This window comes from Pinus tabuliformis, chromosome 9 (genome assembly GCF_031772625.1).
Source record: "Pinus tabuliformis cultivar Carrire ecotype Pingquan chromosome 9, CPIR1, whole genome shotgun sequence".
NCBI classification, from domain to species: Eukaryota; Viridiplantae; Streptophyta; class Pinopsida; order Pinales; family Pinaceae; genus Pinus; species Pinus tabuliformis.
In genome coordinates, this window is record NC_142307.1 from 94,158,185 (window position 1) to 94,175,144 (window position 16,960).

Below are 16,960 nucleotides of genomic sequence, written 5' to 3' on the forward strand. Positions count from 1 at the left end.
TTAAATTTAAATTAATATAGATTAAATTAAAATAAAAAAGTAAGATTATTTATCTAAATTATAGACTTAACATTCCGTTTAAGTAATCTTCTAAATAAATATATATTATAAGTGCTATTTAAATGTGGATTTAATATAGACTTGATATTTAGTATAAGTGTACTTGATTTAAAATATATATAAATTTAATATCCAATTAAAATAACTCTATTTAAAAATGAATATAGATTAAATTGAAATAAAAACTAAATTTATTTATCTAAATTGTAAACTTAACACTCAATTTAAGTGGTCTTCTAAATATACATTATAAATGGTATTTAAATACAAACTAAATATAGACTTGATATATAGTATAACTTGATTTAAAATATATATAAATGTAATATTATTAAGATAAATATAATATTAATAAGGTAAATTTAATATATATATATATATATATATATATTTATATATATTAAGATTATTTATCTAAAATAATTTAGAATTATATTAAATTTTAAAATATATAAAAATAATAATACAATTTTAAAATAACAAAAAATAAATATTGACATAAGAAAAAATTAGATTAATATATTATTTTTAAAAAATAATAAATTATGATGAAGATGAACTTCTACTAAGACCAATGTGATTTATCAGACCTTAAGAAAAGGAAAAGAATCTAATTGTGTTTCTTCAAAATCTTCTTTCTATGATAAAAAAGAAGGGAAAAAAGCCCTCCAAGGTCACTGTAGTTGGGTTGACTTAACAAGTCAAGAAGATTGGAAGTGTGGCAGATGCTAGGGAAACGAGAGCAGATGTGAGTAAGAGTTGAGAAATCTAAAAGAAATTGTTTTTCATATTCCACCCACTTCGTATCACAAAGTTGACAGACTTACCTATTATTCTATTACTTTGCTTCAGCCTACCTAGCCTATTGACAAAATATAGAAAAATTAGACATGGAAACATGATCATTTTTCCAGGGATAATGATGGGGCCTCCACCACACTTGATCCAGATGCAAGTGTAGTTTTCACCACTAGAGTTGTTGCAGTTGTCACTCTTGCTATCGGTGTTACTGATTGCTTATCATTGCCTCCAGTTACCTCTTTAACCTTGTATTTCATTAATTTGGCCGAATCTTCGTGCCCCTGCCCCAAAGTAATATCCAGGTTATGGATATATTTCACGTAAATTGAAAATATTTTGTTCATATCACCAATTTGATCATCCTATAAGGGTTCTATGTTCACCACCCGTTGGAGTGCCTCCTCAACCCCCTTCAGTCGTTTCTCAATTGCATTCATTCACATATGGTATTCGATCTGACGCTTGATCCTTTCTTCTGTTGCTTCTGCGTGCAGCTTGCCCACTAAAGTCTTAGCATGTCAAGTTGTTTCTAAAGTTCTCTGATAGACCATCTGTCTCGTTCGGGATTTCCCTATATCTATTATCCAGTTGACCTCCTCTTCAATTTTGTCATCTAGGGTATTCCTTCTCAGATGCCTCACTTCATTTTCCCAGACTTCAATAACTTCTTTGCCTCGTTCTGGGATGATTGCATGATAGTTGAGAGTTGCTTCCTTCACTGCCTCCTCTATTCTGGTTCTCTTGCCAGCCACGTAGCTTTGAGCTTCCGCTCTTCGCCTCCCCCTCGACCTACCACTCCCATTTATCCCCATAGCTATTATGGTTGTCGCGGTTCGCTAATAAACAGGTTTTCTCTCACTGCTAGTTCCTCTCATTTCGTTCCAACTTATCACTATGCCTCCCATGCAGCGCCCATCCCTAGCATATAAAGGAAAATCTAGAGCAGCGCAGACTGCCTCGTCTGTTGGTGCCTTCCCTATTCATTTATGGTAACTTTTATTTAACAATGTCGTTGTAGTTCATTTGTGTGAGAAAGGGACCATCTTCCTTCTCATTCGCCTTTGCATATGGTCTGTGCAGGCCCATTATAGCCATAGTTTTGTTCCAGTACTGCTTCACACTGTGTTTTATCCTTCCCCACTTCTTCAACCGTCCTTTCTCATAAATGCCACCTCCCTGTGGACAATTATGCGATCTTGGGTTCCACTCTTTCCCATCAGCTACCATCATGTCCTTCAGACCTTGGTGACACGTACCTCCTTGATCTTCCTTAATGCTCGCTACTTGTCCGCTCATATTGATTATTAAACATTTCTTTCACTATGTGGGTTATTGCCTTCCTCCCATCATGTTGCCTCTCTCACGTGGATAGATCTCTTACCGCCAAAACTTGACAATCCTCCTTTAGCTTTTCTTCCACCATTCCCTCCTGGGTCATTTAAGTTAGTACCTTGGTACTCTCAACCCCTTCATTTTCCACTCTGTCTACCAACACATTGGTCGAGCGTCTGACTAAGGTAAACTCTACTACTTTTAGCTCCTCTAGGTGATCCTTATTCCTTTGAATTATCTAGCCGAGAAGCTAATTCCTCGTGACTTTATTTATCTAGGCGCCACATTGCAGTCTACGTGCCTCTTGGACGGCTAATGTTGACTCGGCCTCCACTATTACATTCACATTTCTTTCCTACCGACATTTCCAATCCTTGCTCCAGGGCCTATAACTCCACTGCATTATTTGTGGTTTGTCCCATGTTGATGAAATATAACCTCTGGATTTTACCTGTCCAGTCACTTATGATTCCTCTGGCACTAGCCATTCTTAGGTTTCCTTTGGACACTCCATCGAAATTCAATTTCCAGAAACCCTCGAGAGGAGCCTGCCACACTGAAGCACACGTCCTTATACAAACTTCTCTAGGTCTGAGGATCTTATCACTCATGTTCTCAAGGTAGAAAAAATTAGAATTATGGCTTCCTGAGGGGGTGGTTGTTCCACCAGGGTTTGAAATATTTTTCTACTTATGGTTTCCCTCAATTGACGACTAATTTCTTCCATCAAGCTAGCAACATGGAGCTTTTTATCTTGGAAAATTCTATGGTTGTGTTCCTTCCAAATTGCCCATAGGATGAATCCCAGAATCAAGTTCTAGGTCATGTTAACCACTTCATTCTTGGTATATTGCAACCGCCATTTTTTAATTGTGCCTTGTATGTTTTCTTTATTTCTATAAGTTTGCCTGTAATAATAGCCAACCAGTCCCACAAAGATTCTGTGTATCTACAAGTATTCAGTAAATGGTTAAGATTTTCTTCTTCCTTCTCACACAGGCAACACCATGATGGACCTATCATTCCTCTCTTCATAATATTCTCCCAAGTTAGTACCTTTCTATGCATAATTAACCACAAAAATGTTTTATTTTTTGCCAGTGAGAAGCCGCCCAGAGTTTGTTCCTGGTTGGGTGATGGATTTCAAGATTTTATGTTCTAAGGTAAACCTTGGCTTCTTTAAGGTTGAAATCACCTCCTTCTTGTTGCCCCCATCGGAGTTAATCTCTGTCTTCATTTGCCAAAATTTGTCTTTTGTTCAGTTCATTTGTAATATCTTGAATTTTTGAATCTCTTAGATTTTCCTCGTGGAGGATGTTTAGGTTCCATATTTTCCACTTGTTGTTTTCTAGTTCCGAAGCCCAAAATTGGTAGACTTCTCGGTATCCCTGTTGCTCCGTGACTTCCTGAAGAATTCTCCATTCCAGTTTGTATAATTTTGGTTGTCGTTTCCAGGCATCCTCCTAGAATAGGGTGTGCTTTCCATTTCTTACTTCCCAAAAGTTACGCTTTGAATTATTTCCATGTTGTTCCATGCCAGGTTCCATATGGATGACCCCTAGATTGAGCCCGTGAGCCTTACTAGGTCTTTTAGTTGACAATCAGGGGCGTATTTCGCTTTCCATAATTTCTCCCATGGCATTTCCCCTCTTGTTAACCATTTCCACCACAATTTGGCTCTATTTTCTCTGTTAATTATCTCAGGGTCTTGTAACCCAAGGCCTCCTGCCTACTTAGATTTATAGACCATGTTACATTCCACCTGCGCTCATTTCCTTTTTTCCTCTTCCCCTCACCACAAGAATTTCCTTTGTATCTCCTTTACCTTTTGGAGCACTCCTTTAGGCACAGGAAGAGCAGATAGCATGTATCCCATGATAGCTTGAAGCACCCCCTTCATTAGCACCAACCTTCCCGACAGATTCAACACTCTCACTGTCCATCTTTTGACCCTGTCTTCCAGGTTGGATAGAACCTTTTCCCAGTTGGACTTCTTCCATGCTTGTGTCGTTAAGGGCACTCCAAAATGCCTACAAGGGAGGGATTTCCATTGGAAACCCAGGATATCTAAAATATTTCTCTGGATAGCAATGTGAGCGTTGAAAATGAAAATCATAGACTTTGACAGGTTTAACTCCATACCTGATGCCTTCATTAAGGTATCTAAAATGGTTTTGAAATTGTGAGCCTCCTTAACCATGGGTATGCCATGCAACATAGTGTCATCTACAAATTGTTTGTGATTGGTCGTCTCAGTTTCAACCCTGTAATATCCCCTTCTCTATTGGTCGCTCCTATTTTTCTTCTGATCCTTTTATCATTAAGATAAACATGAATGGAGATAATTGGTCCCCTTGTGGAATTCCTCTAGACGAGAAGAACGGTTTTGATGGGGCTCCATTAAGAAGAAGTGAAAAACTGGGTGATGAGACCATTGCCATGATCCAATTAATTTAGTGCTCATCGAAATCAAATGCTTGTAACACCGCTTCCATGTATTCCTAGCTAATCTTATCATAAGTCTTAGATAAGTTTAACTGCATTATCATACCAACATTTTTTTGGGTCTTCAAAGACTGAGACACTTCGTGCATCAGGATTATATTGTCCAATATATGTCTTCCCTACACATAGCCCGATTATTCCTCTGAGATCAGATATGGAAGAATTCTTTTCATCCGATTAGGAACTACCTTGGATATGATTTTATAGACAACCTTACTATAGGCCTGAATATTTTAGGGGTACTTGCTAGTTCTTCCTTAGGGATAAGGACTATAAATGTTGAATTCACAGCTTTAAGAACTGTTGTTGATTCTTGGGAGTCTACCACCACCTCATATATATCACTTTTTATAGTTTCCCAGCAAGCTTTGAAGAAGTCTATAATTAATCCATTTGGCCCAGGGGATTTCCCATTCGCCATTTCATTCACTGTCAAAGCCACTTCCTCCATAGAGACTGGCTTGTTTAGGTTTTTGTTATGTTCCTCAGTGAGCACCTTCGTGATATGTCTCACAATCCTTTGAATGTCTTCCCCTCTCTCCACATGGGGTTTTTTAGCTATCTTTTGAAAGTGTTGGACCAGGAACTCCTCAATGTCTTGGTGAGCCTCAAAGGTTTTCCCTTCTTCATTCTTTATTCTAAGGATTTTGTTGGAGTTTATGTGCTCGATTGTTGAGAGGTGAAAGAATTTTGTGTTTTTCTCCCCTTCTGGGAGCCATAACACTCTAGATTTCTCCCTCTAGAGGATTTTCTCTTGTTTGCATCTCTCCTCCCACTTCTCTAGTAATGTCATTTCCTCTTCTTTTCTCCCTTATGAGTATCCATCAGAGATCAACCATTATAGTAATGCTTCCACTTTCTATTCCAGTTCATTTTTCTGCTGAAAGATATTTCCAAATTCCATCTTGTTCCACTGCTTTAGTTTCATCTTAATATGTTTTAACCTATCTCGTAGGGTGTACATCTTAAAGCCTCTGTCTGGGATATTTTCCTTCCACCATGATTTGATATTCTCCATGAAGTTAGGGTGCTCTAACCATAATGCTTCAAATCAAAAGGGCCTATTTTTGGGAGTTCTTGCTAATTGCATCATTAATAGCATTGGGCAATGGTTAGATCCCCCACAGGGAAGGATATTTTCTACCGCATCTACTCCTCTCATCAATAAATATTTCGATATTAAAAACCTGTCAAGCATGTATGCCACTTGATGTTATCCTCTACACTTATTCCTCCAAGTAAAGCATCCATTTGTAGTTTCCATATCAATAAGTTTAGTCTTATCAATGAATTCCTTAAATGCTTCCGAGTCTCTGTCAATTCTTCTTTGGCCACCTTTTTTCTCTGATAGAAAAGTTATCATATTGAAGTCTCCCCCCACCATTGAGGGGAGGTGCCCTTTCTTGCTCTTTATTCTTCTTAGATCTTGCAGCAGCTTGATATTTTCCTCGATTCTTTGAGGCCCGTACACATTAGTGAAAACCATTATGTCAGGGGTTCCTATAACCTGCATTTCTACCAATAGGTATGATATATTGGCTTCAGAGTCCATAAGGATCAATGGTTGGGGGTTCCAATAGATTGGAAAACCTCGAGCCAAGCCCTGTGCTTCCACCTCCACTGAGTCATACTTTCTTCCTAGTTTCTTACTTAACTCATTTATTTTCCCTACTAAGCATTTTGATTCTTGTATAAAAAAGATATCAGGTTGTTCCATTTGAATCTTTTTTTTAACAATCTTTTTTTCTTAAGGCTACTAATGCCTCTAATATTCCAAGATAAAACTTTCATGATTTAGATATGGTTTGAGGAGGGCGAGCCTAGAGCTCTCATCTTACCTGAATTTATTAACATAGTTCTCAGCTGTTGAAAATGGCAACAAGAAATGCTAAAAATAGCATTTCAATTTATACTCCAACTCTGTTGGAAATAGAAAAAAAATAGAAATGCTATAAATAGCATTGCTATAAATAGCATTTCGGGATAGATTCCAATTTTAATTAGTCCCTGAATTAAAATTAAGAAATAAAATTCGAATTTGGTCTCAGCAGCTGTTTGAAAATTAATTAATTAATTCATCTTGAGTTAATTAGTTGGAAAAAAAATCAAACATGAAGTCTTTGTGAAGACATACAACAGTTATCCCTTTGATTGAGGAAGTTATCCCTTAATTAAGGAGATAAGGATGAGTTGTATTTGAGTTGTAATTAGTTAGCTCACTTAACTGAGTTAATTCTAGTTAAATTAGTTCCAAACAGTTTGTGGAATTAATTGTGAGTCCAGTCAGTTAATGCATGCATGCATGCAACTAGTGTTCTCCAGATAACTGAATATTCTCTCATAAATAACTCATGCATGTCATTTCAGAGAAAGACCCAGTTGAGATTAAAGGAAGGGACAATGTTCTATCAGTTGGAGGAATTTTCCTATAAAGGAAACTCATCCATGCATAAGGAATTATCTCCTTCAGGATTGCGCAGTTATTTCAGAGGTCAGTGTTGTGTGTGAAGTGAGAATCACACAAGTTGTAGCTGGAGGACCCAAGAAAAACTGTGCAAGGAAATAGGAGGCTTGGAGGGTAGAGGAGAAGGTTTGTGAGAAGCCTTTGACTGTCTATGAGCAGCAGAGGGATTGTACTGAGAGCTGGATAGCTTGTGAGCTAAAGCTTTGTGTAATTTGGACACATTTCCACTTGTATGATATTATAGAGATCAGGGTTTTTAGCTGAGGCTTTCCCCAGAGTATTCTTTTGTGTTCATGTGTGATTGCTTTCTCATTCTCAGTTATATGTGTTCTATTTGATCTTTCTCATAATCGATTAAGCTTCCAAAAATTTGTTGTAGAAGTAGATCTTCTACTTTGCTTTAGTATATTGCATAATCTGTTGATCTACAGTGGGAAATTCTACATGGTATTGGAGCAAAGGTGATCAAGGCGAAGAACAGTATACACGAAGAGAGAAGTTCAAAGTTTGAAGTTCTTGAATATAGAAATCGAGTTCTTATCACATCTCAATTTCACTAATGGCATTCAACGGTTTAAGACTCGAGTATGCCCTTGATGGCAACTTGAATTATATAGCCTAGAAGGATCACATGGAAGTAGTATTAGAGGACAATGGTCTAAAGGACTTCATTGATCAAGAAGTCCCCAAGTTGGCAGCAGCTAATGCTACAAAATTGGTGGAATGGAAGAAATGTGTGGCTAGAGCAAGGAGAATCCTTCTGGAGGGAGTTCGAGACCACATAGTCCCAAGTCTCCATGGGAAGGAGATATCGTTTTCAATGTGGAAAACATTGAAAGATCTATATCATAACAACAACGATCAGAGGAAGTTGGCGCTGAAAGATAAGCTTCGAAAATTCAAGTGTGAAAAGGGCGACACTATCTCTACATATCTGAACAAGCTCACCACCTGTAGGGATGAGCTTGGAAGTGTAGGGATCACAACAGCTGATGATGACATGGTGAGTCTAGCTCTCCTCGGCCTTCCTAAGAGTTGGCATAGCTACCAAGACTCGGTAAATGGAAGAGAGAAACTACCAGATTGGGAACGACTTTGGTCGGATCTGATGCAGGAGGAGATAAGAAGAAGCACCAGAGATGGTTCTTCATCCAAGGAGGATGAAGAAAATTGCACCTTAGTGAGTAAGGAAAAGAAAGGGAAGGAGAAGGATTCTCATCCCAAATCGAGTTCTTCCCATGGTGGGAAGAAGTTTGACAAATTGAAAGTGTGATGCTTTCATTGTCATGAGGTGGGCCATTATGCAACAAATTGTCCACAAGAGAAATCCAAGAAGGGATCCTTGGAAGGATCAGAAGTTGAGGCACTGGCATCACAGTTCGAGTTGGATTTCACCCTCATCGCATGCATGGTTTCATCGATGATGGGTTGCGGTTGGTTTCTTGACAGTGGAACTTCATTCCACATGATCGATGATAAGAGTTTGTTCAGTACCTTGGAGGAGAAAGACCACCAAATACTCATAGCGATGGGTAATGAGGAAAAGTATAGTGTCTCAGGTGTATGTACGATTGTTTTTCAGAGGGAGCATGGAGCTCGCATTACCTTGCCAGATGTGAAGTATGTGCCAAGACTAAAGAAAAACTTGGTATCGATCGCGATGCTGGAAGACAAAGGCTATGATGTGGTCTTCAGTAAGGGAAATGTTTTCCTTAGACACATCACCACGAGACAGGTGAAGCAGATCGGTTCACGAGTCAAGAACTTATATGCTCTTGAGGCTAAAGATGCATGGCCTTGACGAGCAAGGCAACTGTTGGAGACTTGGTGGTTGAGAAGGAGAGTACATTATCTCTCAACATGTTGTGCCAGAAGAATTCTCAAACAATTGTGGAGGAGCCACAATTGGTGAAGCAACTTCAGGAGGTTGTGGAGCAGCGACAACTGGAGAAGCCAAGAGGAGACCGAGTGGAGGCATCCAATCATGTAGAGACCTCCAATAGGGGGAAATTTCCAGCCAAGTGGGCAGAGGGATCACATGCATCCATACCTCCAGGTGGGAGGTGGGGCAATGTGGAGTGATAGTCCCAAGAAGGATGAAATAGGGGTAGGATCCTTGAGGTACCCAGCCTCTTTGATTAAACCTTGCTATGGGATCCCCGACAAGGAGTAGCAAGACTGGCTTAGTGGGTAAAGAAGGATGCAGGTGGAGCGGCAGAGAGAGCTACAGTGCAGGAGTCCCAAGACAGTGCAGAGCTAGCAGGCTGCAATAATGCGAGAGGCACAGAAGTGTTGCACAAGTGCAGGATGGCACAGAGAGGTGTGCAACGGTGCGAGATGTGGGGAGTTGTTGCAGTAGCGCAGAGGTCAGAGAGGGAGCACTCGTCAACGGCAAAGGGATCTTCAGCATCAGAGGGTGTTTCTAGCCCAACAAGGAGGTCAGTTGGGAGATCAGTTACTTACTTCTTAGTAACTGAGTTGTAGTGTAGCGGTGGGCAACATGATGCAACATGATGAGAGGAGGTGCAGTGCTGATGCAATGCTGGGAAACAGGACCAACAACAACATAGATGCAATAGGAGGAATCAATGTGATTGATGTAGTCAGAGATCAAAGTGACAAAGGCTATAGCAGTCAGATACTGAAGAGCACATAGGTGTAGAGTTTTCAGTCGACAGAGGTAATAACAGTCAGAGACTTTGATGACAGAGGCATCATTCTAATTCAGGTTGGATATTTTTTTGTTTTTGGAGTTGCTGGAGAAACAACACTTGACAGAAGTGTTGCATGCAGAACATTTTAAAGGTTCAAGATCAAGTTCTAGTTGAATGCCTTTCTTGTTGAGAGGGAGTGTTGAAAATGGCAACAAGAAATGCTAAAAATAGCATTGCTATAAATAACATTTCAGTATATACTCCAACTTTGTTGGAAATAGCAAAAAATAGAAATGCTAAAAATAGCATTGCTATAAATAGAATTTCGGGATAGATTCAATTTTAATTAGTCCCTGAATTAAAATTGAGAATTAAAATTCGAATTTGGTCTCAGTAGCTATTTGAAAAATAATTAATTAATTCATCTTGATTTAATTAGTTGGAGAAAATCAAACATGAAGCCTTTGTGAAGACATGCAACAATTATTCCTTTGATTGAGGAAGTAATCCCTTAATTAAGGAGATAAGGATGAGTTGTATTTGAGTTGTAATTAGTTAGCTCAATTCACTGAGTTAAGTCCAGTTAAATTAGTTCCAAACAGTTTGTGGAACTAATTGTGAGTTCAATCAGTTAATGCATGCATGCATGCAACTAGTGTTCTCCAGATAACTGAATATTCTCTCATAAATAACTCATGCATGTTAGTTCAGAGAAAGACCCAGTTGAGATTAAAGGAAGGGACAATGTACTATCAGTTGGAGGAATTTTCCTATAAAGGAAACTCATCCATGCAGAAGGAATTATCTCCTTTAGGATTGCACAGTTATTTCAGAGGTCAGTGTTGTGTGTGAGGTGAGAATCACACAGGTTGCAGCTGGAGGACCCAAGAGAAACTGCACAAGGAAATAGGAGACTTGGAGGGCAGAGGAGAAGGTTTGTGAGAAGCCTTTGACTGTCTATGAGCAACAAAGGGATTGTACTGAGAGCTGGATAGCTTGTGAGCTAAAGCTTTGTGTAATCCGGACATATTTCCACTTGTATGATATTATAGAGATTGAGGTTTTTAGCTGAGGCTTTCCCCAGAGTATTCTTCTGTGTTCATGTGTGATTGCTTTCTCATTCTCAGTTATATGTGTTCTATTTGATCTTGCTCATAATCGATTAAGCTTCCGCAAGTTTGTTGTAGAAGTAGATCTTGTATTTTGCTTTAGTATATTTCATAATCAGTTGATCTACAGTGGGAAATTCTACATCAGCTCCTTAAGGGTGACATTGTTCGACTTTCTCCCTCTTTTCCATTGGCTCTATCATGGCGCCAACACCATATGAGATTTTGTTGCTTTCACACCCAGTTGAGACCCCTTCGGAGATCCACCTGCTTTTTTTGGATGTGGTCTTTTCTGTCCTCATAATCTTAACTTTTCTCTCATCAAATATAAATATTGTATCTTGTTCATTTGATCCACATTGATTTCTTTTATTCCTTGTTTCTCTGTCTATTCCATCAAATCCTGGAGATTGATTCCTTCCCTCTTAATTAGCTCCTGCAATTCCAGATCTTCTATTCCTACTTTGCTTCGGGTCATTTCCTAATCTCCCTCAAAACATTTTGATAGATCTAGGATATCTCCTTGTCGCTCATGGTCCCAAACAACTGCCCCATTTCTTCCTCTCTATTTTCTTCTTAGTCACCACTTTCCTCTTCTTCCCCCACTTTTTTTTCCGGGATTTCCTCGGCTAGGATTTCAAAGACATTTCTCTTATCTTTATTCCCTTGATTTCATTGTTGTTGTCTTTAATTAGGTCTTACCCTCGAAGTGGGTCTAACAAAGCCCTCTGCATCCTTTCGATTTGTCTCTTTGTTCTATTCTTCCACATTTTTAGGGGGAATTCCCTTATCAGGTGGCCATACTCATGGCACCTCTGATATTTGAAAGGGATTTGTCCATAGTCCACCAGTTGTTACCAAAATTCGTCCTAGAACTCTAGCTTGACTTCTTTAGGCGGGGCTCTAGAGACATCTATTTCTACATAGTTTTTTTCATATTTTGTGTACCTGCCTTGTAATGTTGCTTCTACAATTTTAATGAATTTACCCAAAGAATTTCCTATTAGCTTTAAAGCTGTAGGAAGCCAATAGTCCAGGGGAAGATAATACAACCTGACCCAAACCGGGATACATGTGAAGGTTTCCTTCTCCGGGGTGAAGTTCTCCATCCATGGCCACATGTACAAACCCACTGATGCAAAGAAATATGGACCACCGTAAAAAATTCAGTCTTTGTCTTCCATATTAGCAAATACCACTATGAAGAAACCTTTTGACCCTAGATGTAGTTCTATTTCTCCCCTCGGTTTCTAGTGGTGTTTGATCCAATCACAGAAAGATTTTTCTGTGGGCTAGAGCCCCATGAATTTGCATATGACAACATATGACCTCATTCGTTCTCTGAAGGCTTGCATCTCGGGATCGATGATTAATGCCATTGGGATTACCATTGTTTTTTGCTTACACGGTCTTGTAGATCCCTTTGACTTATGTTGTTGCTATTGGTCTGTTGACTTTCTTTTTAGGCCCCTATCTTCATTCGTTCTTTGTCCTTTCCCACCTACCTCTGTTGAGCCTTGGACCTTCTATGAGATACCATCTATAGGGCCATGTGCTTCGAAGCCCATCCGGATCCCCTTCCCTTTGTCCATGACTACATTTCTATAGGAGGGAGTCATGCTCTCTCCCCCTCTGGAGGCCATTTGAATCAAACCCTAATTATCACTGCTCTGAAAATCACAAGAATTGAATTTTGTTGTTGCTCGTGATTCCAATCAATTTCTCTTTTCCTAAAAATTAATATATATTAAATTAATTTAAAAAGTAAGATTATTTTATCTAAAATATTTTATATTAATTTTTAAAAATATAAAAAACAACTTTATTATCCTAGAATATAAAATTAACTACAATGTCCAAATTGATTTTAAAAGTAACTTAGAATTATATTAATTTTTAAAATATATAAAAAATAATAATATAATTTTAAAATAACAAAAAATATTGATATATTAAGGAATTTAGACTTTTGTGATCCATAACATTGTTAAGATAGTCTTCGGCAAAATCACATAACCAATCTTTTGTCAAAAAATTGGTTATGTGATTTTGCTGAAGACTATCTTAACAATATTGATATAATAAAAAATTTAGATTAATTTGTTATTTAAAAAATGATAAATTATATTATTAAAATTTATAATTTAAACAACTTGAAAATAACTTAGAACCATGTTATTTAGAACCAGATTAAATTTAGAAAAGAACAAAGTTAAATTTAGAAAAAGTATATAAAAAAAACATATGAAAATAAATAAAAAAATAACAAAGTGGAGAGTAATTTATTTTTAAAAAGCCTAAACTATATTATTTTATAAATTTGGAAAGACCAATTTTATTTAGCTAAAAAAAATTAAAATTATATATATATATATATATATATATATATTATATTGATTTAATTTTTAAAAAATTATAATTTAAAAATAAAAATAAAATATTTAATCAATTTCAAAATAACCCAGAACAGAGATGTTAAAATTTAGAAGTATATATAAAAATAGGAACGGGTTTTACGAAAATAAATAAAAAGTAACAAAGAGGCCAGTCATTTATATTATTTTCTTAAAAAATACAATGATATTATTAAAAAATTAAAATAATTTAATTAATTAAAAAATAAGCCAAAACTATGTTAAATTTATATATATATATATATGGTTTTATAAAAATAACAAAGAAGTGGGCAATTAATTTATTATTTTATTAGTTTGGAAAGAATAATTTTATTTTTTCCATAATTATATATATATATATATATATATATAATTCAAATAATAAAAATTTGGATAGATTTAATTTTAAAAAAATTATAATTATATTATTAAAATTTTAAAAATAAAAATAAAATAATTTAATCAATTTAAAAATAATTCAGAATGATGTTTTATGATGATGATGATGATGATTAACGTTCACTAAGACCAATATTGTCTATTAGATCTTATGAAAAAAATGGTTACTTGAGATTATTTAAGATTTTATTTATGTGATAAAAGAAGAGGGAAATAAGTGTTCCCACGTCACTATAGTTTTTCAGGTTTTCCAGACTGAACAAGTCAAAGAGGTTAGTAGTGGGGAAAATTTTATAGAAATGAGAACGAATGTGAGTAAGGGTGGGACAATCCAAGAGAAAATGCTTTTCATCTTGGGCGGGACAATCCAAGAGAAAATTATTTTCATCTTCTACTCTCTTGGTATCGCAAAGGAGGCATATTCTTTAGTCCTAAGGAATCTTGGGAATAGACTAACTCCAAGTTTCACTCCTGAGCTCATGAGAATTAGTTCTAATCCTTGCAATATTCATTCGCTTCTTAGCACTAGTTAATACAAAAAGGTAATTCAAGTTAGCAAGCCCGAGGTTGATTACCTCTTTATAGTATCTTAACTTTCTTTTCTCCTCTAACTCCTTATCAGTGCACAACTTATCCTTAAATTTGGAAGTAATGATGCTTTTAATATTATCCTTATTCCCCAAGAGGATCTCCTCCCTTGTCTCCCAATGGTTGAGCCAGGACTTGGCATCCTTATGTCACCCTCGCTTGAGGTGAAGGTGGTTTTGATATACAAATGGCAAGTGATTTATTATTTTAGAGGTTTAGAGAGACCAATTTTATCTGCTATGTTACTATAAATTAATAATTAAAATTCTAAAAGTATATAAAAATAAAAACATGACGAAAATAAATACAAAAATAACAAAGTGGAAAGTGGTTTCATATTTGAAAAAAGTCTAAATTCATTATTTTATTTCATAATTCCCTCTGCCTTCCAATAGATGGTCATCCACCGCCATCGAGGAAAAATATTATTTATTTAATATAAAGTATTATTCTTTATTTTTCAATTTTAATTTTCTTAAAGTAAAATACAACGTTTAATTCCTATTCATAATTAAAATTTGAAATTAAAATCTAAAAGACTAAAAATATTAAAATGCTATCTCTACTTAAACACATTCTAAAGGAAAAAGAGAAGATGGGAATGGCATTTTCTTATATCTTAATGATATTTAAAAGATTCAAAAGATTCAGAGGCATCAAAAATATTGTTTGGAAATATTAGATGCATATATAGCTCATCTAGAGGGTCATCTCCAATGCGAGGGAAACCATTGACCTTGTCTGACTCCTAAGCCTTCTCTCATGGATTCTCTTGTTAATGGTGATGTTTGAAATAATTGTAATTTTTTTAAGGGCTTTTGGTGTCTATTATGTGGGTGTGGTAAGGCATAGTTTCATTTTTTGTATTTCTTAAAGCAATTTATTCATAGCATATTCTACTTAAGTTCTCTACTTAATTCAATTGCTTTGAATTTTTAAGTACCTGATAAACAGAGGAGATGGAACATACAATAAGTCATTCAAATATGGAGTTTACATATGAGTAAACGGTAATAGGAGCTAAGAAACTCTATGGTGTAAAGGTCAATATATTTTCAAAAAAAATCATTTTTCTCCTACAAATTTACCAATGAAATAACCCTTTCCTCTTCTGGACATCCTTTATTCCACACACATCCTTGACTCAGCATACCTCCTATTCATCTCAACTACTTCTTTTGTGAGACAAAGGTATAGCTCATGCTTTATTGAAGAGATATAAGCATCATTGAACTTCAAACATGGATATAATAAATGTGTAAGTGCAAGAGCCCAGTGAAAGTGAATCTTGTATGACTACATTTTTATTATTTTATTCATTAAACAATATGGTTATGTAAATTGTAAACTAGATTCAAATGATGAGAATGTGGTGAGAATGTTTTCAAAGCTAGTTCTATTAAATTTGATTATAACTATCATTATAAAGTTATAGGTGGATAAAATTGACAATCAACATAATGACACAAGATTTAGATTTTAGATTTTAGTAGATTTAAATTTAACTATGTTGGCTTAATAATATACACATTTTTTTTTTCCATAAGCATCACTGAACTTCAAACACGGATATAATAAATGTGTATGTGCAAGAGCCCTGTGAAAGTGAATCTTGGATGACTACATTTTTATTATTTTATTCATTAAACAATATGGTTATGTAAATTGTAAGCTAGATTCAAATGATGAGAATGTGGTGAGAATGTTTTCAAAGCTAGTTCTACTAAATTTGATTATAACTACCCTTATAAAGTTATAGGTGGACAAAATTGACAATCAACATAATGGCACAAGATTTAGATTTTAGTAGATTTAAATTTAAGTATGTTGGCTTAATAATATACACAATTTTTTTTTCCATTTTAATTTAATTCAATACTTAAAAATAATGTCACATGAACAAGTGTCATATGAAATTATTTATGGTTTTTTGAACGTGGTAATGATAACACATGGTATTGGCCCATGTTACTTATTATCATTTTAAAGTAAATTATGAAGTTAGTTAATTCATGATTTAGGTGTCTTGTTATTACATGTTTCTTTTAAAATGTATAAATTTTTAACTTATTATCATTTTAAAGTAAATTCTTAACCTGGTATTGGCCCATGGTACTTATTATCATTTTAAAGTAAATTCTTAAGTTAGTTAATTCATGATTTAGGAGTCTTGTTATTACATGTTTCTTTTAAAATGTATAAATTTTTAGATTATTATCATTTTAAAGTAAATTCTTAAGTTAGTTAATTCATGATTCAGTAGACAAAATCTGTTAGATAACTAATGAATCAGTTGATTAAAATGATTTTATTAATGTTAATGACATCCTATTTTAAAAAGCTGGTTTTGTTAGCTAAATAACCTACAATTTGATTATTCTCATGAAAAACATGGAAAAACATATTCAAATTAAGTTTAGAATTTCTTTTATAACCCAATCAAACATTGCCCACCAATTATGAACAACAATATTGATCTTTAAAATCTATTTTTCCAATGGTTAGCCTTAATCCCCACAACTCTCAAAATTTAATTGTGACTTTCCATTATTAACTTTAACCATTACATTAATACAAAAACTTTTATTAAATTATTTGATATTATACTCAAACATATATTATTGTTATTATTCCTTATATAAACCTCACAAG